The following is a 21,295-nucleotide window of genomic DNA, read 5'->3' as shown; positions in this document are numbered from 1 at the left end:
GAGGATACCCGTCTGTCGACAGCAGTCCTCTCGGGGGCAAGCTGCACATAAACTGATTACCCACCTCCTTACTTGGGTTACTGCTGTGTAGTCACCTATTGTGGAGCACCCACGGGGACCACTCGAAGAAGAAAGAGAAGTTACTCACCTGTAGTAACGATGGTTCTTCGAGATGTGTCCCCGTGGGTGCTCCACCACCTGCCCATCCTCCCCGTTTCGGATCTCTGTCTAGTGTTTTTCAGGAGCATCCGAGGCGGTTGGTGGAGGAACTGGCGGGGACCTGATCATGCAAGCGGCCGGGGGTGCGCGGGGGGCGGCGTGCGCCGGCGCATGTGCGATCCAGGAGAAACTGCTGGAAGATTTCCAATCTGCAGTGCCGGGTGAGCCCGACACCTATTGTGGAGCACCCACGGGGACACATCTCGAAGAACCATCGTTACTACAGGTGAGTGACTTCTCTTTACGCACAACTTTACTTGGTTTCTCTATTTCCATTGTCAGCATAGTGTCAGAAACAGTTCCATCACTTGGACAGTGCAGTTTATTTATCTTAAATGTCCAGTTAGGAGTTTAGTTTACATTATGTATGTGTTTGCTTGCTGATTTATAACCTACAGTTCTTCTTTGAGTGATTGCACGTGTTCTTTGCCCTCTTGGTTTTTGTGCATCCTGTGCAAAGCCATTAGAAACCTTTTCCCTCAACAATACCTGTGTGAAACTGATTGTTCCCTTGCTGACGTGTGCCACTGCATGCAGGTATAAAGGGCTGAGCCACCCCTATGCACCCTCAGTTCCTTTTTTACCTCCCACAGTAATCATTGGAACTCTGAACAGGTTTTTCTGTCCCAGCCATTGTAAACAGAATCAGAGAATACTAGAACTGGAAGGAACATTGAGAGTCAGTCCAGTCCACTCCAGTCCAGTCCACTGAACTCCTGGTAGGACCAAATACCATCTAGATCAGGGGTCAGCAACCCTTGGAATTCATGCCAAGAGTGGCATGCCAGCAGATTTTCATCAGCACGTGAGGCGGGACCTCAGCCCCACCCCACCTCCCCCATGTAGCTGAGAGTTTGCTCAAAGCCATGCCGCCTGTGCATTAACAAAGGACCAGCTACTGGTAGCAGCCACCACCTAAACGGTAGAGCTCTGCATCTTTATTAATGAAGCTGTTTGTAATTAGGACTACTAGTGAATTTAAAAAGTATCACTGGCAATTCAACCATACATAGAAGTCAAAAGGTCAAATTTAGGCACTCCACCTCGGAAAGGTTGCTGAAGTCTAATTTAGGTCATCCCTGACAGGTGTTTAGCGTTGGAGGTTTTTAAGAACAGGTTAGACAGAGATTCCACAAACTCCCTAGGCAATTTATTCAAATGTTTAACCACCCTAATAGTTAGGAATTTTTTTCTAATGTCCAACCTAAACCTCTCCTGCTGCAATCTAAGCCCATTGCTTCTTGTCCTATCATCAGAGATTGAGGAAAATAATTTTTCTCCCTCCTCCTTGCAACAACCTTGTAGGTACTTGAACACTATCATCTCATCCCCTCCAGTCTTCTCTTTTCCAGACTAAACAAACCCAATTCTTTCAGTTTTCTGTCATAGATCATGTTTTCTAGACCTTAAATCATTTTCATTGCTCTTCTCTGGAATATCTTCAATTTGTCCACATCTTTTCTGAAGTGTAGTGCCCAGAACTGGACACAGCACTCCAGTTGAGGCATAATCAGCGCACAGTAGAGCAGAAGAATTACTTTTCGTGTCTTGCTTACAACGCTCCTGTTAATACATCCCAGAATAATGTTGGCTTTTTTTGCAACAGTGTCACATTGACTCATACTGAGCTTGTGGTCCACTATGACCCCTTGATCTCTTTCTGCATTACTCCTTCCTAAACAATAATTACCCATTTTGTATGTGTGAAACTGATTGTTCCTTCTTGAAAAAGGATGTGGTGTTTGTAGTTTGTCAAGTCCTCAGTGTGGCTAATAAGTTTTAGTGGTGCTGCTCAAAAACGAATTAAAGCTTTTCAGACTTCCTGTTTTCCCCATCGGAAGCAGGGTGGGGGTTCGATGTACAGTATTGAGTCTCTAGTTACTGGGTTTCAAGCTGTGCCACTTCATGCTCTACGTGAGACATCAATGCGTAACCTATACAACAGTTGCCCAAAGTGCTTGAAGGAAGAACTATAAAGGACCAGCACCAGGTTGGCAGGGAGTTGAAGCCCAAGAAGGAGGAGGATAGGGAGTCTAGGGTGACGTTCCTGCTGGCAGAGGTGGCGATCAGGCCACCGTTGGAGCCATCCTGGTGTGACTCAGTGCTGATTGCTCCAGATTCAGTGAGAAGGTCTCTGTCCTCTGACTATGGTAAGAGGAGCAGCAAGGAGCTCAGTAGGGTTCCCTTGACACATAAGCACTTTTCTTCCAAATTGGTGTCTAAATCAGCTCTGGAGCTGCAAGAAGCACTGCCAAGACTTGAGCCAGAAGTGGCACAGACAACTTTATTTGTATCACAGCAAGACACCATCCTGGTGTTGACTGTCATAGGGGTGTTTGGGGTGTCAAGAAGTCTTCTCTACCTCTTGCTGCCAGTGTGTCCTTTCTCACCAGAGTCCACTACTTCTCCCCCGGCCCTGTCTACCAGCAGTTGAACTTCCAGTACTGCTGCTGCCTGCTTCTTTGACAGGCAGGACCTTGGTACCATTCAGGGAGGAACGTGCAATTATGGTGTCACTCTGCCCAATGCTAAGCTCTTTGTACTGTTTTATGGCTTCGAAAGGATCAAGCCTGCCATGGTCACAAGAGAAGTGTTTGTCAGACTTGGAGATGGAATCTTGCATCTCGCCGTCCTGAAGCAGGACCTGCTTATCGCCTCAAAGATCCTGTCTTCTGATCTCCTGCCGTGACCCTTCGGTGGGAATGTGGCATGGACATTGGGACCAGGTCTCATACCCAGGGCTATTTTGGAACCCCTGGCGTTTTTCGGTCTTCACCACATCCAGGAGCTCAACTAGCTTGGGGAGTCTCACAAGCTCTGCACGGTGTCTCTAAATACCATCATCCCCTTCCGGATCCAAATGCATGGAGGTGGTGGCCACCTTTGTCCTCCTTCATTGCGTACAAGTGTGCCCATATCTGGATGACTGGCTCTTCTGGGCGTGGTCTGCAAATCAGGTGTGGTCATAGGTGGCGTTCACCAGACAGACTCTGGACAGGCTGGGCTTGCTGTTCAACCTGGCAAAGTCAGTGTTGACCTCCACTCAGTGCATAGAGTTCATCTAGGTAGTTCTCGATGCCACGCAAGCTAGGTCACTCCTCCCTGATCAGCAGTCAGCACTACCAAGCTCTCGTTCAGCTTGTGCACTTCATCACCAAGTTTCCTATCACTGTGGTCCGCACATGCCTTCAGCTGCTGTGGTATGTGGCAGCCTGCTCTTTTGTGGTGCCAGTCATCAGGCTCCATCTTGGCCATCTCCAGGTGTGGTTGGCCTTGGCATACCATCCTGGTCAGTATGTCCTGGACGTGGTTGTGACCCTGCCTCGCCGTGTCTCCAGCACTCTCCACTGGTGGCTCTGTCTGCAGAATGTCTTCGTCGGCGATCCCTTTCATGCCTTCAGCCCACTGTGTCCCTGGTCACAGATGTTTAGGGTTTCGACTGAGGTGCTCACCTGGAATGTCTCACAACTCAGGCATTGTGGACAGCAGAGAAGCTATCACTGCACATCCATGTGCACAAGCTTTGGGCTAGCACCTCACTTGTCTAGCATGTCCACCTCATCTCCGCAGCCACTGTGTATTGGTCATGATGGACAATACAATGGCTGTGTATTACACCCGCTGGTGGGTGGGGAGGTGCACTCCTCCCCACTCTGCTCACAAGCTGTATGCTTGTGGGAACTCTGCATAACCCACTCCGTTCACCTGGAAGCATCCAGTCTCCCAGGAGTCCAGAACCACCTGGCAGAGTGTTTCAGTTGTTGATTCCTAGCCCGCAGATGGTCAGTCTGCATGGACATCCTCCACTCAATCTTCCAAAAGTGGGGGTTTCTCTGGCTGGACCTTATCACACCCCAGAGCAACTGCAAGTGCCCTGCATTCTGCTCCTTCTGGGATCTGAGCCTGGCTCCATAGCAGTTGTATTCCTCATTCCGTGGACCCAGGGACTCCTATACACACCTTTCCTCCATTCGCCCTTGTACACAAGGTGCTCTTCAAGGTTTGCAGCGACAAGGCAGACATAATCCTCATAGCCCCAATGTGGGGTCACTAGTACTGGTACCCCACACTGATGGAGTTCTCCGTTCTTCTGCCCATATGACTTCCTCTGATTCTGGACCTCATCACACAGAACCACAGTTGCCTCTGCCACCTGGACTTCCAGTGTCGTCACCTCATGGAGTGGTGGTTTCGTGGTTGACACCTGCCAAGTGGGCTTGGGTAGGGCCACTACAGTGGGTTCTCCTTAGCAGCAGCAGACCATCTATATGACAGTCCTGCAGAGCCAAGTGGACGCACTTTTCCTATTGGTGAAATCAGCGTGATCTCACGCCTCTGTCTACATTCATCCCACACATGTTAGAATACCTCATGTTGCTGAAGCAGCAAGGTCTTGCTTCTTCATCCATCAAGGTGCACCTGGCTGCCTTACTGGCCTTCTATCATGGGGAAGGCAGGCGTTCAGTGTATGGGCATGGACTGACTTCACCTGTCAGTTTGCTGGCCTGTCCTGGTGTGGGACCTTAACCTGGTGTTCCGAGTGCTCGTGGGACTGCTCTTTGAACTGTTGGCCACTTACTCTCTCCTCTTCCTCTCCTAGAAAGTGGCCTTCCTGGTGGCTATCACCTCTACGAGAAGGGTAGCTGACCAGTGTTTCATAAGGACATGGACCAACTTTGGCATCATCTGGCATTCCTGCCTAAAGTAGTCTCCAGGTTCCATGTTAGTCAGGACATTTGCCTGCCTGTGTTACAGCCTAAGCATCACAGCTCCCAGCGGGAGCAGCAGCCGCACCCCTCAGTATGGGATAGGCGCTTGCCTTCTGCATTGACCAGACTGAGCCCCTCCATAAGATCACAGCTCTTGGTGGCCGTTACTGAGCACATGAAGGGACTCTGTGTCATCACAGTGCATCTCCTCCTAGATCACATCTTGTATATGGGTGTGTTATGACCTCATGAAAGTCTCCCCGCTGCCTGTGATGGCTCATTCTACACAAGGATCCTACAAGCATCCTCATCCGCTTTCCTGGAGATCTATCATGCTGCTATGTTGTCCTTTGTGCCTACCTTAACGTCTCACTATGCAACTGTGCAGCAATCTAGACGAGAGACAGATTTTGGGGTTGTTATCCTGAAGTCAGCCATGTGTTGACTCTGATCCTCTCCCATCCCCAGGGGCTTAGCTTATAATTTTGTCACTTTTGCTGGCTTCTCTCCCATGTGTCCATATACTTTCTGTACTGGGGGACCCAGAACTGTACACAGTACTGTAGATCTGTCCTCACCAGTGCTGAGTAAAAGGAAATAATCGCTTCCCTAGATCTTTTTGGCTACAAGGGCACATTGTTGGTCATATCCAGCTTCTTATCCTCTGTAATCCCCGGGTTATTTTCTGTAGAGCTGCTGCTTAGCCAGTTGGTTCCCAGCCTGTGGCAATGCTTGGGATTCCTCTGTCCTAAGTGCAGGAGTCTGCATTTGTCCTTGTTGTACCTCATCAGATTTCTTTTGCCCCAGTCCTTCAATTCATCTAGGTTTCTGGGTTGTCTGTTTTGAGGTGTACCAAAGCAATTACATTGGTTTAAATTCACACAGACGTCTGGGTTGTCTGTATGAGGTGTTGGCTCCCTGCTGCTCCTTTCATTAGAGGTGCCATTTTTGGTGGCCATTACCTTGCCCAGAAGAGTAGGGGAGCTATAGCATTAACACTGGTGCTTCCATATATGATTTTTTAGAAGGGCATGGTTTACCCACATCCTCATCCAAAGTTCATTCCAAAGATGGTGTCTTCTTCCCACATAAACCAACAAATTTATTTGTCCATTTTAACCCAATGCCTCATGTAAGCAGGGAGGCACAGCATTCACGTACCTTGGACATAAGGAAAATGTTAACATTTTGACCTGGACAAACATTTTTATAAATCCTCCTCAGCATTAATAGCAGTGGTGAATAGAATAAAAGGTCAGTCAGTCTCCACCCAGAGAATTTTTTCTGGGATCATTTCCTGTATATGCCTGTGCTATGACTTGTCTAATGCTGCACTGTCTGTCAGAGCTATCTGCAGTTGGCCTCACCGACCTTTCTGCCACGAATTCCAGTTGCACATATTTGTAGAGTGGCATCTTAGTCCAAGAACCACACTTTTACCTCCTCCTATGCTGTGGCTCAAGATCCAGAGATAGCACTAGAGTTGAATGAGTTGCTTTCCAATCTTTGTTGAAATAGACTTTGATCGCACTTTCTGTTTCTACAGCTTGTGAGTTACCAGAGGAGGAATGTGCCTGTGCAATCACGTGAAGAAATAAACTTGTAACTTGTTCTATAGCTGCTGTTCCTCAAAAGGATGTGTTTATATCCATTCCGCAACCTTCCCTCCTACTCCTCTACTTCAGAGTTGGTGGCAGGAAGGAATTGTTGGGGACTGAGGCTCGGTCTGCTCGAACCTTTTATCCTTGCGCACAGTAGTAGCATTTTGCAGCAGGGGCAACTCAAGCCAACCAATGGGCACAGCTGAGGGAAAAAGTTTCCAACAGCTGGGTGTACTGACACCAGGAGTGGAATGGACATGTGCAACACAGCTTGAAGAACAGTTACAGAACAGGTTAGTAACCATTTTATAGCTGCTCTGAATCTATGAAATTTCTTCAGTTCAAGAAGTGGAAGGAATAAACAGCTTTATGCCTGTATTCCAAGAACTACATTACAGCTAACACAGTATTTCTCTAAAGCTCTAAAACAGTGATTACCAAGCTGGGGTCTGCAAAGGTATTGCAGGGAGTCTATGGACAAAATAAAAGATAAATAAAAATAATAGAAAATAAGTTTTAAATAAATTGCAAAGTTTCAAACAATTATTATTTTTAAATCTCTTCCAATAATATTATTAATTGCGGTCTGAAAATCTATGTCGTGATTTCCTTTTTTGTTTAATGAAGTGTACCTAGTGGCTAGAATTGACTTTGGTGGGGTTCTGCAGATGGGTTGGGGGGTGATTTCAGGGTCTGCAAAATGGTTTGGAGGGTGATGGGGGCAGGGTCCGCACTAGTGAAAGGTTGGGAACCACTGGTCTAAGGGATATCTACGTAGGAAAGTTATACCAGTATAAAATATGGTGTGGATTAAAACCAGTGTAATTACACTGGTACATCATTTAGTAGTGGTTCTCTTAGTCCATTACAAGAGTGCCTTCTTCTGGTTCAGCATGTGTCATTTGGAAGTGACGTAAAAAAAGCCTTTCTCTCACCCCCTCAAAGAAGCCACTTTTCTTCCCAAATAAGATAGATAGAGATGTTAAACTGGTATAGTTACAGTGGTTTGCTTCTGCTGGTATAACTGTCCCATGTAGACAAGCCCTAATTTACTATTCACTTACTCTAACAAAAATCTCTTTAATTATCTCTAATAGTGCCATCTGGTGACTTCCAATAATATTACAATTTACTCTTAGGTAGTTACTTAAATAAGGATTTAAAATTAGTTTTACTAGGTTTAGCAGGGGATCCAGTTCAGGTGGATTTGAAAAAATGCAGAGGCTTGAAGTTCTGCATTTTATGGGAAGATAATGTTCTTGTTATGAATCTGTATGTTAGAAAGTCAAAACACCTTAAAGAGAGTCATTCCCCTCAGGATACACACATTGTGCTGCCGCTAGTCAAAGAGTGAGCACAAAATGGGGGAGTACAGTATAATCTTGGAATTAGGAACACCAGAAGTTACAAACTGAATGGTCAACCACACACTTCATTTGGAACTGGAAGGACACAACTAGGAAGCAGAAGAGATGAAAAAAGCAAATACAGAACAATACTGGGTTAAACATAAACTACTAATAAAAAAATGAACAGAAAGTTTAAAAAAGATTTGACAAGGTTAATGATACCACTTCCGTGCTTGTTTCATTTACATTAACATGATTGAAAGGAGCACTTTTCTTTTTCATGGTAAAATTTCAAAGCTGTATCAAGTCAATATTCAGTTGTAAACTTTTAAAAGAAGAATAACTTTTTGTTCAAAGTTATGAATGTTTCAGAGTTAGAAACATCTCCATTTCTGAGGCGTTTGTAACCGTGAGGTTTATATCTGTATTAGAGAGGGACATGCACATTTTGCCTTCTGTTTTTCAGGATCCACAGCTGCCTAAAAGGAAGCTGCTAGATCTATCACAAACAAAGGGGAAAAAATCTTTTGCCTTGGTCTATTTCAAAGCCTTTACTGCTGTCATATTTTCTTGAAAAGAAATACTAAAAGATAACATGGCTAACATAAATATCTGTCAGTGATACTCCAACTAAGGCTTGAGAGCTACAAGTGGCTCTTTAATGTGTGTGTCTGCAGCTCATGATAGTAAAGCACAGAGATTCAAATGGTTAATAACTTAGGGTACATCTCCACTTACATGAAGATAGATGTGGTGGTCGATCACTTGGGTTTGATTTAGTGTGCCTAGTGGGGCTGCACTAAATCAAACCATTAGAGCTCCACCATTGCCCCTGGTACTCCTTGTTGCGTCGAGGAGTAAGGGAAGTCAACAGAAGAGTTTCTCCTCTCGACCTCCTACTGAGGGGAAAACAGGAAAAATCGATTTAGATATGTTGACTGCAGCTACACAATTCATGTAGCTGGAGATGCATATCTTAAGTTGATCTTTCCCCATAGACCTGGCCCTAGACTGGTTAACATTCAGGTTGTTTTTATTATGTCATCCTTCTATAAATTTGAAAGAGTTTGTCCATCTGTGGTCTGTCCAAGAACTCTTCCAAAATGGTAAGAGCTAGGACCACCAAATTTCGTTCCTCTTATCATAACTTAAAGCAGGGTCAGGGTTGGTTGTGCCAGGACAATGGGATGTGCATGGAGTGGAATTGTTTCTCATAAAGCCATACAGAAAAGAGACCATCACTAGGCAGGAGAAAGGGCTCTGTATCTTCTGCTTCCCACCTCCCAGGCACACTTCAAGGAGGGCAGGAGATAGGTCTGAAGCTGCCCACCCTCCCATTTATATAGAGACATTTCTGGCTCTTTCCCTTTACTCCCTGACAAAGGGTAAGTTCATAGTTTTGCTTCACTCCTCTGCGGAGCTCAGGGAACAGACAAACCTGGACCTGTCCCAGACGGGGGGCATGCACTCTCCCCTGGGTGTGCCTGCTAGAGCTGCAGCAGCCGTGGAGAGGCACTTCTCACCTGGCCCCAAGCTGCTGGCATAATCCTCTCTCCTGAGAGCAGCAGGCATACTGAACCCCTCATCCCCAGCCCCACCCTAGAGCAATGATTTAAATGAAGTGTGTACATTTTCATTTTATTAAAAAAACAAAAACAAAAGAACAAGGACCCAAACAACACTGGGTAAATCTTCATGCGTGTAAATCAATAAAATAATTTCTCCAGTCATGTTGTTCAATATATCGTACAGGTTGAATTGATCTCTCTGGTCAGGTATTCTCAGGACCTGACCAGTGCCGAATGAGAAAATTTGCTGGACCACAGGAGGCCAGTCTTGTCTAGCAGTATTCCCAGCACTTCCACTGCTTACTGGTCTCTTAGAAGACAGTTAGGGGTATATTATAGCTAAATAACAGCACTGAACACTGAGAGCCAGGACTGGTGGCTGTAAACAAATTTTGAGATCATGAGAAAGTTGGCCACACCCATGATAAGTAGTCATTAAACTAACTAAAATTGTTCTGGATTGTAGATGTTGCCAGGTGAGAGAATGATGGACGAGAGAGGTTGAACCTGTGGTATGATAAAGGAAATCATGAATTCACTGTACTGGATAATATTCATTGCTGATTTGGCTCCTGAACCACTAATGTTTGAGTATCATTCGTCCAAACCATCAAAAAGGAAATTTATTCTTCTCTCTTCGGCAGTGGTCTGTTGGAATAGTGCAGCCAGAAGGCTCCTTTTGCTCTTCACATGGCAGGCCAGCTGAATTCTCTACGGATGAGTAGAACTGCCAAGATCAGAATATATACCAGTGCTGTGCTAGATGAACACCCGTTTTCCCAGATGGTGTAACTCAAAAAGCTTATTTTCTTTTTTTCTTATTTTCTTTCTGAGGCAATGACAAGTGCTCAGACTTTTGTTTTGAGGAGCTCCAGTTCACTTGGGAAGAAATAACTTCTCTTTGACTGGATTCTGGAGCTTCTGTGTACGTTTTTCTCCCTTCCTCAGATATCTAGTGTCTTACAGAAAATAAAGTAGGATAGAGCTTCTGTGGAATTGGACAATTCTAAAGGGTTGGCCAGGTTATGGAATAAGATGTGCTGGTAATATCTCAAGATAATGTCATAAATGATTGTAACATACATATATGTGCACAAGTCAAGAAGAGTCAGTTATTTGTGCAAAACACACACTGTCATTTTCAGACTTGTGATTAATTTTGCAATTTTAAAATTTTAAATACATTTTAAAATTATTTTCCGTTAAATTTGTCTACCTGGAAGTTACCTGTTTAGGTAGGACAAGGAGTAAAATTCAAACTGTGGTAGTAGATTCTCCTGATGGGATAGTTCAAAAATTTAAGATAAAGCAGTATGTCCAATTGAAGTTTCTTCATATGGTAATATCTGTATTTTTCCTGAACCAAGCCTGTACCCCAGTCTTTCAATCGAATCTGTTCGAGCAGACCATGAGCTTGTGAGAGGTTCCATTTTGTTTTGCTGAGATCTGTCTTCACAGTTCTGATTGCAGAATGAGGATTCCTTGGTCTTCCACTGTTTCTGCCGAAGTCTCACAGTGTGCCTGGAAAAGCTAAGGTTGGGGTGTGCATAGAATTTGGTTATTACAGTAAACCCTCGAAATGCACTATTTTGAGTTGCATTTAACTCACCTTAATACACGTTAAACGCAACTCAGAATCCCACTTCCCTTGGCCCTGGCTCAAACCTGCCCCCTCGGCCCCACGCGGCCCTGGTTGAAACACCCCTGCCCCACGTGGCCCCTGTTCAAACCCCCTCCCTCCACGCAGCCCCGGTTCACCCCCGCCCCAGGTGGCTCCAGCCGAACTCCATCCCCCTGCACCCGGCTCACCACCCCCGAGCGGCTCTGGCTCAACCCGCCGCAGGGCCCCATGGCCCTGTCTCAGCTCCACCCCTTTTCCCCCCTCTGCAGCCCTAACCCACCCCAAGCTTAATCGGCCTTCTCTCTCCCATGGCCCTAACCCACTGCCAGGCTTAACTTTCCCCAGCTGCCCCCCCAGCCTCAGGACGAAACCTTTCGAAAGACACTCCAGGTGTGCCTGCTGCTTCCCTGACCACAGAACATGCGTTCTGCCGAGGGAAAAAGCTACCTCCTGACTTATGCAAAGTTTGAGTTATGCAAGGGTGCGTGGGAGCACAATCCTCGCATAACTCGAGGGACTGCTGTATTTGGAAAGGCTCCAAGCTCTTACAGATGTTCTTGCATTTGTTGATGCATTTAAGGAATTGATTATTGCCCAGCTATTAGCTGCCTTGAAAATGTGCACCAAACCTGCTATAGGCAGGAGTTCCAGTCCATTGGAATCACTCCATCAGCAGATTATTACTATTATAATTTATGGCAGATCCTTTCGTTCATGGACTGTGCCTACAAACCATGGCAAGTCTTCTCCTAGGTCTTCTACATTATGCATATTGATGACTTATAAGGCCACCACGTGGAGTTCAGTTCACACCTTTTCTTAAACAATATATCTACCATGGAGCCTCTTATCAATTATAATTACTCTTTTTATGCTCCCCAAAGTGGTCTAGGTATTTTCCCTAGATAAAATATTGGGTCCCTGCCCTGTGGAACTTGGTGCCTTAAGCAAACTGGATGCTTGTGTTAGACCATCCAGTCTTTCAATTGTTAGTTAAAACACCCAATAATCTTCCTAACTGATGGCTATTGCTTGACCATTTTCTACAGTACAAAGGCAATTCCATGAGGTAGAAAAGTTTACTCTGCAGTGAATGGAGTGTTTTGAAATCTGTTGCCTTGTCATATCCACACTGACACACTCTCTCTTCCCTCCTCCTCATTAAAATTTGTCTAGAGCAGGAAAATAAGTTGCTTGAGATTTATCAATTTTAAACACAACTTGGACCATCTAACTTGCCTTCATAGTTGTGTTTTTAAAATTACGGTGTTTATCACACTTTCAAACTCAATTTATTTTCCTAATTTAGATAAACCACTGGTGTATTGTACTGAAGTGTAAATGAAACAAAGGGGAACTGAGGACAGTAATGGGACCAGGTTATCATGTACCTGTAGTTTATGCCACCTAGCTGTTAAGCCACATTACATTGGTTCCAGCATTTCACAGTTTGGCAGAGGATTCTTCAGAGTGGCAGGGGCAGTTTATAAGAAGAGCTCCATTAACTGTAAGCATCCTTTCCACATTTAGCCCTACATTTGTCCAGTAGTTGTTTTGTTACATTCAAGGCCATTAAAAAACTCCTGAGCTGTCCGACCTGTGTGCTGATGCCCAGACAAGAAGGGTGCTTAGTGGTGATGTGATCAGCACTGTACTTTTCTCTCTCAGTGTCAAGACAGAAATGAGTGCATTTCTGAGCAATTTTGAAGAGGATTTACAGAGGTAGGTGACAGTAACGTTTCATTCATCTCGGAAGTGGCTTCCTTCTCATTAGTTTCAAAAGCTGCCTCATCACTTCTTTCTTGGTGGTGCAGTGATCCCAAGGGAGTCTGCTTTGACTTAGAGGTGAGTCTGCCGTATCTGTGCTGGGAAGGCTTGAGCTCACTACTTGTCACTGGCTGACTACAGAATGTTCATTTGGAGATGACATCAGAAAGTTGTTGCCATTCGAGCTTAGTGCCTGTTACTGGTGTTCCAGTTTAAGGAAGTCCATTCACTTGTGTCAGCAATGTCACCTGGTGTGGGGCTGCATATTTAGATGCTTCTCATAGGTGGGATATTTCTACACCAAGAGTCTCAAACTTACGGCCTGATCGGTTCCACAATCCAGCCCGCACATGGCTGCTGGCATGTGAGTTGTGGCCCTTGGTCTGTCTGTACCCTTTCCCCAAGTCCAACCTTTGCTCCGCCTTCACCCCCCTGCATGCGTCGTCCTCTAACTCCCTCTCCTGAGGCACGCAGCCCCAGGGACTACTGGGGGGGCCTGGTGTGGATGGCAGCAGGGGTCTGGTCCCCCTACACTCGCTGTGGTGGCAGAAGCCTTGAGGAAATGGAACAACACAGCATCCTCTTCTCTGCTCCGCTGCCGTCTTGCTGGTTGCTCCGCTTCCCTGAAGTGGTGGGAAGAGCATCCCGGCCTGGGCAGGCTTGGCGGATGACTGTGGAGTGAAGCAGGCTGCTGCATAGCTCCACTTTCCCGCAGCTCCTGCTGCTGTGCTGAGTGTGTATGGGGACCCCTGCTGCCATTCCCAGCCTGCCCAAGGGCTTCATAGGCTAACCTAAGTATGGGGGAGTTTCCCATCTATAGGATGGTTGGGGTGGCCACCACACTTCCTTCCCCCATTGAGGGGCATGGGCTGGCCACTTCAAATTGTCCTACAGACAGAACATTTCTGCACACACCTCTTCTGGGCCACAGGGAGGTCCCGACAGTGGTGCAGAGTAGCAGCCATAAGCTGCTGTAGCCCCACTGTGCTGCTGCTGGTGGTGCTGGGGGTCTCTGGGGTGGTGGTGTTGAATCACCTGGGGGTGGCAGACTGCAGGGGACGGGGGTATATGGACCACCAGGCAGGGCAGGGAGGTGGGGGGCGCAGGGAAGAGTGTAATATGACAGGGTCACTGGGCACAGATGAGGGAACCAATCCTGCATATATTGCTTAAAACCAGGCCACTTACATCGCAGGCTGTGATTTCCTTCTCACTAAGGCAACTGAAACCAACCACAAAAGTGCCTCTGCCAGCCCCAATGGCCAGGCAGAAGCTACACAAGCAAACCCACAGATTCTGCAGCTGCCCTTAGTGCCTGAACCAACAATCCTCATTATTCAGATGAGAGGATATTAAAACCTATTTCACCAGATCTGCACAGATTCTTCCAGGCCCCAAAGGGTCCAGCCACAGTCCCAGATCTGTATATACTTGGATCTTAACCCAAACAGCATGCTGTGCCATTCCTTTAGAATATAAAATCTAAAGGTTTATTAATACAGAGAGAAAGAATAGGGTCAGAGAGAAAAATTGTTGAAGTGATACATTACTTGCATTAATTACAGCTATTGAAGCAAGCCAGTGGTGTTATATACTGGTTTCTTGAAAGTTTCTGAAAGCACACCCCATGAGGGGGTGGGATCCTAGTTCATGGAGCCTGAAGACAAGATGGTGATTCTCAGAGTCCTCTTTATACCCTGGCCAATGTGGGGGGAAATTCCTTTCTTCTTCCTTAGACCATGTAAAGCCACCTGACCAGATGGGCTGTTGTGGCAGGTTGGCGTTGGTTGCTGAGTTTGCCAGCAAGCCTCAGTCCGCGTACATAGTATGTGGAATCAATGCCTGGGCCTTTGTTGGTTAGTCCAGCATCCTGACTGGGAAAGTGACCACACTTCCTAGTGTGTATCCTTAGTTCTAAAACATTTCTAATACAGCTATAGAGCCAATATCAATAACTTTGCATACAAATGTGGCAAAAATATGTAAGTACCATAAACAGATTCAGGGCGTTACCAGCTTTCATTAGACACCTCACTTGAGCCACCTAGCACAAGATTTGGTGCCACTGTATACAAATGGTGACAGAAATGGCTTTCATATTTAGTTTAAAAATTCAGTAACATCACAGAAGGATTGCATGGAGGCTTCTCCTCTGGAGTCCTACCAAAGAGGGGTGCTCACTGGCCCACCAGGAGGATTAGAGAACTGGCACTGGTCCTAAGGTAAATTGGGTTTCAGATCTCTGGGCTACACTGAAATCACACAGTGTGATTGCAGCTCTCAGACATACTTTTGAGTTAGCTTGAGTTATATAGGAGCGGTAAAGCCAGAACAGTATGGACTAGTCACCCGAGTAATTAACCAGGAATTTGGGCAGGCTCATACAGACCACTCTGAACCCTGCATTACCATATCTTCATTGCTGCTATTACCTGAGCTAGCTAGATTAAAGCTAGTACAGGTGTGTCTATGTGAGCTGCTGTCCCACCCCATGTATTCGAAGTAGAGCCACCCTTGGTGTCACTAATTATTAACCAGAGCTCCTAATATTTGAATCGAAAATTTAGTAATGCTCTTTGAATGTTTCCTGTCTTGTGCTTTTAAAATCTGGTTTGAGGGTCTAATGATGTGGAATGCTCATGTACTTAACAAACCCAGAAGTAGGTATTAAACTGTAAAGACTTACAGTTAGGGACACTATTGTATGGTAAGTTGAACATAATAGTTTTTACAGGCATTGCCATGCAAACCCAGTTAAGCAGAGCAAAATGGCAGAAGATCAAACAGGAGAAATCTCCAGCGTCCTCTGAGAAGGAAAGGGAATGTATAGTAACAATTATTGAAATTCTATTTCTTTAAATTGTTTCAGTGTTATGCCTATTAACATCCTCCTGGTGTCTTGGATCACATCCATGAAAGCTGGGATGGATAACAACTGAGGTTCCATTGTCTGCCAGGGAGCCTTCTGTCTCAGAAGAAATTAATGTATAGAGGCCATAAGCCCTATCATGTGTAACCTGATCTTTTTGGGCTGCTTTTTCCTGCCAGAGGGATTTAATTTCCCTGAGTTATAAATGTTTCTATTAGGGCATGTCTATACTTGTGATTTAAAAGGGAAAAGTCCCTTTTTTGTGGGCCGGGGGAGGGGGGGACTGTTGTGTTTGCACTTGCCAATGACTTTTTGTGGCAAAACTCAGAAATTTCAAAGCAAAAAAGAAAATCACCTCCATAGGATATCCCACAGTGCCTAGATGACCTCTATCACCAGCATCTCTGCTGCTCTGATGCCAGGTAAACAGATGTCCATTCCTTCTCCTGTAAAGCCCCAGGAACTTTGAAACTCCTTGTTTTCTTGGCAAGTGCTTACTTATCTGCCAGGTGACAATGCCTGCTCCCTAGAGCAAACAATCCCCTACTTGCAGCATTGCTGAGCTACTGGAGCTGATCAGGGTTTGAAGAAGGGGGCGCGTCAGGAACTCGGGATGCCCTGGGATCCTTCCCACAAGACCTATTGTCAAAATGGAGAGAGCTGCACTCTGGGGTAGCTGCCCTCAGGGCACTGCTGTCATCAGCCATGGAAGTGCTGTTAACTTAAATACTCTCGGATGCTTATGGAAGTAAGTGAATACACAAACCAGCACCTTTCTTCTTCCGGTTCTCTTATCACCAGTGCAGAATTTTTGCAGTCAGTTTCAAGTGTAGACATAGCCTGAATGTTGTTTCAGGGACTCTAGTCATAATAACTTCTTAAATTTGTGGGTATTTTAAGGTTTGTGAACATTGAGGTGTCAGTAGCATTGGCTAGTTAGGCATAGGTCAGGTCAGGCAGGTGCTATGCAACTTTCTCTCTTACAGCTCTGCCAGTACGCCTGAATCCTGACTTGCCAATCATTCCAAATTATGTGGTGGTTTTGTGTAACAGACAAAGTGTGCCATATGCCAAATCTTTTTGCTCTTGTGACCAAAGGACGTATCTAACACTTCTAGATCTTCAGTCCCTTATTGAGCACTGCAGCATTGAGCTCTGCACCCTGCACGATACTACTGAGCACCTCTTGATGTATACTGTACTTAATTTAATCTCTCCATTTTTGATAATGGTCATCCCAGGGACCAGATACAGTCAGGATTACTTTAATTACTCCGTTTTTGGTGGATACTAAAACTGTCTAGGACGTTGCCATCAAAGAGATTTTTTGTGTCAAAGCTCTCAATGGTTTTTGAGAAAAAGTTTTTCCTTTTTCTACCCAGCAGTCTAACAGGCATATTGCTAGCCCAGAAATTGGAACCCTGTAATACAAATATGGTGTACTTCTGGCATGAGTTCATTGAGGCTACATCTACATTAGCCCAGGAGATCAACCCACTCAGGGTTGATCTTTTGAATTCAATTACATGTATCTAGTAGAGATATGTGAAATCAACCTCTCAGGGGTTGCAGTTGACTCCTGTACTCCTTGCAAGACATGAGAAGTAAGGGAGGTCAGCAGGAGAAACTCTCCTATCGACCTTCCCCAGTAGGGATGGCCAAGTTAGCTGAGTGCGTATATGTTGATTCTAGCTAGGCAATTGCCGTAGCTAGAATTGCTTATCTGTAGTTGACTTATTTTGCCTAGTGTAGACGTAGCCTTACACACCACCTGGCTTAACAAAAGCCACCTTCCTGTGCAGGCCGTATAATTTGCACTGATACATAACATAGTGCCTACATAAAGTGTTATCTGGAAATTTTGTTCCCAGTCCATTTGTCTAACACTTGTAAGAACTTACTAGACCCCTTGGTCTATTTAGTGGCTGTGGAAAGCAATACATAAAATGCCAGAAAATGGATCCTTGCTTGCTGGCTTTTTTCTTACATTTATCTTAGTCTTTAAAAACATAAACATATCTCAAGCTCCTCAGTGGACCTCTCATGCCCCAATTTAGCAGGTGCACCAATTGTCTGATTATTAAAGATGCCAGTATGGGTGAGTGTCGGCAAGAGTGCTGGTCAGTCCTCCTGGGATGAAGGGACCATGAACATAGAATATGTGGAGGTGAGAATGCCGGTAGTAGGAATGCAAAATGAGATTAAGGATTATTCTGCAGTCTCCAGAGGAGAGAGTTTAGTGTAAGAGGTAAGATTAAATGAATTCTGTTTGCTGTGAAACAGTTGGTGAGTTGATGTAATTTACTAAGTAAAGATCAGTACTGCGTGATCATTGTGCCACACAGAAAAACAACAAACAGATGCTGAATGTACTCTGTCTCTCTGTCTGTCAGCATCCTAATCTCTACGCAGCATTAGGAAGCTGTTTTTAAAACTTTGTAGAAAATCATTTTAGCTACAGTGATTTTGCCAGAAGCACAGAGAGAGTAGTAACTAATTATGTTGGTTTGTAAATTAGAGTTAGCATGTTTTCCATAGCTAGTGCTGAAAACAGTTTGGTCATGCTTATTCCAGCAACCAAATTTTGCACAAGGAGAGTGGGATCTGATTTTTATTGTGTATTGGGAAATGACATATTGTTGACTAGTGTAGAGAGGACCCTGGTGTCTCAATTTCCAGAAACAGTCTGCAGTCATGAAAGTATATATACATGTGAGTAGCCCATAGGAAGTGGTATCTGAGTAACTAAGCAGATAAGCAAGATCTTGTAAGATCAGGGCCATATTTTTTAAAAAGTTGCCGTACCCACACTAGTGTTGTAAATCACATTACCTGAATTTTTAAATGTTTTTTATTTAAAGTTTTAAAATCATGTTCTGGCATATTACATAATAATGGTGTTGGGGCCCCTCTTTTCTCAAAGCGTGAAGGGTAACTTTTGGTGCTGAGCACAACATTTAACAAACTCCCTCCACCATTTCTCCCCAGTAAAAGTCTGTGCCATTGGCCAGTGCTAAAAGCAACTCACCAGTAACATATCAGCCATTGTGATTAGTCTTACAATAATGACATTTTCTAGAATGGGAGTCCATGTAGCCTGATACTGGTCAATAAATCAGGCATATTTTTACTTTTTTTTTTTTTTTTTGCCTGAGCATAGTGGCTTGGTACAGCAATGTAAAAATAGATTTTGTAATTTAATTGTACTTTTCTGAAGGTGGTGGAGGTGAACCCACTTCATCACTGAGGTGCCACCTAAGTAGATTAATGCTGACAAGCCTAATTATATAAAAAGTATCAACTTTAAAACACCAAGCTTCTGTTTGGAGTTATTTGCCTATTATCTTTCAGGTAGTCCTGAAGATTTAGAGAAAACATGTTTCCTCTGTTTTTAACTTGTCATTTTCTTTGTCTATTTCACAGCCTTTTAGGGGTACTAAATTTCACTGTTTCCCCCTATAGAACCAATTGGTTTTCCTGGTGTTTATGTAGTTTTTTTCATACAGCAATTGCAGGGATGGACACATTTTTGAAAGCAGAAAAATATCCTTTAACCACTGGAATTTGTGGAGTGGGGCACTTGGGAGCAGGAGTAATACCTGAAACTGCTTTTAACTCTTTTTTAAAATGGATTTTATTGTGGGTTCTGTTCATTTTCCTGACTCCTGCTGTAAGCTCCTAGGGGTGAGGATGGTCTCTTATTCTGTACAATACCTAGCACAATGGGATCTCTACAGACTAATGGAATATCAATAATAACCATCATGTTGATGATATCCTTTCAGCATTAAAATACTTTAAGGGTATGCACTTGGTGACATTCTTAAATGTAGTGTTAGATTAGGCTTTTATAGTTTTAAAAAAGCCCACCATTGCTGCCACAAGAACAGCTCCACTGATGGTAGCAGCAGTGGGAGCACACATGTAGAAGAAGCACCAGTGGCTGCCAGTGTTTTAAGCACTGTGTTGTGTGGAAATGCCAGCAGCTGCTGAAGCCATCTGCCCTGTCACTACCATCAGTGGACCTGCAGTTGTGGTAGTAACAGTGGGAAACTTGACACAAAAGTGTTATGAAAATAAGTTCCGTATGCTTTAAAGCTGAAGCACTTTTCAAAGGTGTGAGGGCACTCGTCATTCTAAAGCACTTTTGTATTGTGGTGCACTGAAATTCTGAATGAAAAATATTGTTCTGTATAGATAAGTTCGAAGTATTCATTTGATGAAGTCCCCCACAAACTGCTGTATAAATTACATATTTAAACCTTTGTAACTTTACAAATAATAAGCTATTTTTCTTCAAACTTAACTTGGTTTCCAATTTGCAAGAAGGGATATTGATATGTTAGATACAAGGCTTATAGTTTCTTCTATTGATTTGAGTTTTTGAGTGTTTTTTTGTTTGTGGGGGAGATTAAGATACTTGAAACACAAGAGTGGGATGGAGATAAGGAGGTACAGAATATTAATGAATTCTAATCCTTAACAATAGGGGTCACTTTTGTGAATACTATCATGCAGAAATTGTTTCATCAGTCACAAGTGTAGCCACCTCAAAGGTGGGGCATAGAGTTTACAGTGAACTCTTTCATATCAGGCAGGCTGCTGTAGTAGACTCAAATATTCTGAATAATAGAGAGGTATACCTAGCAATGCATAACACTAAAGAAGATTAGATATTAAGAAACAGACAGACAAAAATGTATGCAGAGTACTTTATTTACCAAGAACAGTAGTATTTTACACTGTAAACTTATACTGTATTTACTGTATTTATTTGTATTTACTTTCACTATACTGTACTTATGGAAAATGTAAATAAAGTTTACTTATGGTTAAAATGATGGTTATTTGAGAGTTCCAGATGATATGCCAGATATGAAAGAGTTTACTGTATTTAACAGCATACAGAAATACTTCAGAAGAGTTCAAGAAAATCTATATCTGGTTAAAACAGTTGGGGTAATTCTGGTAGATGCTGTCTTTGATCATTACAGCTCTGGCTCTGTTTTTGAAACTCCAAGGTAAGGGAAACTGTTACTGACTCTCTGAGGTTGACAGTGTACGTATGAAGTCAAAGAGAAGTCTGGAATTGTCTACTATTTTCTAAGGTTAAACAAATGTTTGAACCATTGGATTCACATCTGAAAATGAGGTTATTATTTTGGGGTAGAAGTCAGTGAAATTGTATGTGTTTTGTTGCTGGAGGTCTCGTCATACACCCCTCCTCCACCCTCCCTCTCAGGCCATGTTCTGTCTTCTAAGAATCACTGGTAAGTTCTCAGGTTACAGATAACACATATGGCATCCAGTGCTCTAAAAGGAACTTCTGAACCTGCTGGTCTTTGTCAGATGTACTCTGCATCTGTCCATGTCAGTTACACATCCAGTATCCTTCTGTAGGAATGTGTGTGCGTTTAAAAAGGTACAAGGGAGTTTTCTAAAACGGGAAGAGCAACTGGGTTTCCAAAGCTAGCTGCCTTCCCCACCCCTCACCATCCCCTTTGCTGACAGCCAGAGTTAATCCTCCCAAGTTTGATGGGAACAGCTGAGAGCATGCATCTTGCATATTTCCAGGCCTCTCAGTGGATTTAT

General features: G+C 44.2%; 1 protein-coding gene across 16 annotated transcripts in view; it reads left to right on the top strand.

Annotated features, from left to right (window-relative positions):
• Window positions 1-21,295, top strand: part of RBFOX2 (RNA binding fox-1 homolog 2) — a 279,211-nt gene that overhangs the window by 144,307 nt on the left and 113,609 nt on the right. The window lies entirely within an intron of this gene.

Source organism: Carettochelys insculpta, chromosome 1 (genome assembly GCF_033958435.1).
Source record: "Carettochelys insculpta isolate YL-2023 chromosome 1, ASM3395843v1, whole genome shotgun sequence".
NCBI lineage: Eukaryota > Metazoa > Chordata > Testudines > Carettochelyidae > Carettochelys > Carettochelys insculpta.
The sequence above is the reverse complement of the archived record's forward strand: the minus strand, read 5'-3'. Positions and strand labels throughout refer to the sequence as shown.